The sequence below is a fragment of the Xenopus tropicalis genome, chromosome 9 (genome assembly GCF_000004195.4).
Source record: "Xenopus tropicalis strain Nigerian chromosome 9, UCB_Xtro_10.0, whole genome shotgun sequence".
NCBI lineage: Eukaryota > Metazoa > Chordata > Amphibia > Anura > Pipidae > Xenopus > Xenopus tropicalis.
Genome location: NC_030685.2, coordinates 89,589,491 through 89,592,040, shown reverse-complemented (window position 1 = coordinate 89,592,040; position 2,550 = coordinate 89,589,491).

Sequence of the window (2,550 nt, the reverse complement as noted above, 5' to 3'; positions counted from 1 at the left end):
TCAGCTTTATTACCCCTCCAACTGCCCCAGGCAAGTCAGTCCCAGGCCCCGGAGCCTTGTGGGGCCCGACTGCCCCCCACATTACCTTCTATTGGGCCCCAGTATGTATAATACACACAGGGCTGCTCACCCCTTTACTACCAGCCATGAATTGATTCATTAGCAATTGATTTAGATGCTGCAGACTGAACTGATTTATATGCGGCCATGCAGCATCTAAATCAGTTGCTAAGGAATCAATTCATGGCGGGTAGTAAAGGGGTGCGGTGGCAACCCTGCGGCTCTGCTGGGGGGGGCAGGGAGTTGCCAGGCTGCGGGGCCCCTATCATTTCATTTGGCTCACATTACATTGCTCCCCGGGGCCCCATAAATAGAGCCCGGGGCACTTATCCTTTTGCCACGTTCATTTCCTCCCCATACATTACAACCCACCGGGGGGGCAATTGACTCAATTACTGGGCACTAATGATGGGAAACACTATAATCACATCACTAAGTGCCTGGGAGACGCCATTTAAAGGGCCGGCGCCGCAACGAGGAATCTGCTGCCCCAGGAACAGAATCCCCTGGAAACTGCAGTAGAGAAAGGCGGGGGCTGTTATAGCAGGTGCTGTGGCCCCTGAAACAGCAAACTTGCCCCTGGGCTGGGCAGGAAACAACCATTAGTGACATTTAAAGGGAAAATATACCCTAGAGATTGCTGTGTGTGTTCTTTCCTTTAATAAACAGTACAATATGAGGATTGTACATATTGGGGGGGGGGTATGGGCAGGGTTAGACTGGGGGTGCAGGGCCCACCGCGGCTTTTGTCCCTGGGTCCCCACAGCCCCCTGGAGGTCCCTGTTGCACTCCCAACACCCCCTTCCCCAAGCCCACATACATAATGCTTACCTACAGCGCATTGGAGGGAAAGGGATCAGCAGCCCAGGTCTGGGCTGGTGGGGCCCTCCAGGTTTTTTGCTGGTGCCCTACCTGCCCAGTGTGACCCTGGGTATGGGTAAATTTGTATGAAGGCTTTTCCACAATAAATAGGATGGAGGTATTTACATGAATTGCATTATTTATCCTGTGGGGTTCTGTTTATACATGGAATTGCCACATGTATTATCCCTGCTGTGGGTCTGGGGTATTATACATGAATTGGCCCTGTATTTATCCCGCTGTGGGTTCTTGGGGTATATAACATGAATTGGCATTGTATTTATCTGTGTGGGTTCTGGTGTATTATACATGGAATTGGCAGCTGTATTTATAGCTTGCTTGGGTTCTGAGAGGTTTAACATGGAATTGGCCTGTTATTTATCCCGCTGTGGGTTTGGGTATTATAACATGAATGGGCACTGGTTTTTATCCTCTTGGTTGGTTATACATGGAAATTGGTGGATTTATTGCTGGGTGGTATTATACATGGAATTGGCACTGTATTTATCGCGTGGGTTTCGGGATCTGATTGCGATATCCGCTGGGGTTCTGGGTATTATACATGAATTGGCACTGTATTTATCCGCTTGTGGTTCTGGTATTATACATGGAATTGGCACTGTATTTATCCGCTGTGGGGTTCTGGGGTATTATACATTGGAATTGCACTGTAATTTATCCCTGTGGGTTCTGGGTATTATACATTGAATTGGCACGTTGTAATTTATCCCGTGTGGGTTCTGGGGTATTATACTGAATTGGCACTGTATTTATCCCGCTGTGTTTCTGGGTATTATACATGGAATTGGCACTGTGATTTATCCGCTGTGGGTTCTGGGTATTTATACATGGAATGGCACTTGTATTATCTCCGCTGTGGGTTCTGGTAATTATACATGGAATTGGCATACGTATTTATCCCCGCTGTGGGTTCTGGTATTATAATGGAATTGGCATGTATTTATCCCGCTGTGGGTTCTGGGGTATTATACTGGAATTGCACTGTATTCTATCCCGCTGTGGGTTCTGGGGTATTATACATGGAATTGGCACTGTATTTATCCCGCTGTGGGTTCATGGGTATTATATCATGAATGGCATGTATTTATCCCGCGTCGGGAAACTGAATTGGAGTATTTCCTGGTTCGGGTATTATAATGGAATTGGACTGTATTTATCCCGCTGTGGTTCTGGGTATTATACATGGATTGGCACTTATTTATCCTGCTTGGTGGGTTCTGGGTATTATACATGGAATTGGGCACTGTTATTGTATCCAGCCTGTGGTTCTGGGGTATTATACTGGAATTGGCATGTATTTATTCCCGCTGTAGGTTCTGCGGTATTATACATGGAATTTGGGCACTGTATTGCACCGCTGTAGTTCTTGGGTATTACATGGATTGGCCTTATTTATCCCTGCTGTGGGTTCTGGGTATCTATACATGGAATTGGCCACTGATATTTATCTGCTGTGGGTTCTGGGTTATTATACATGGATTGCACTGTATTTATCTGCTGTGGTTCTGGGGGTATAGTACATGGAATTGCACTGTATTTATCTGCTGTGGGTTCTCTGGTATTAATACATGAATTGGACTGTTATTTAATCTGCTGTGGGTTCTGGGG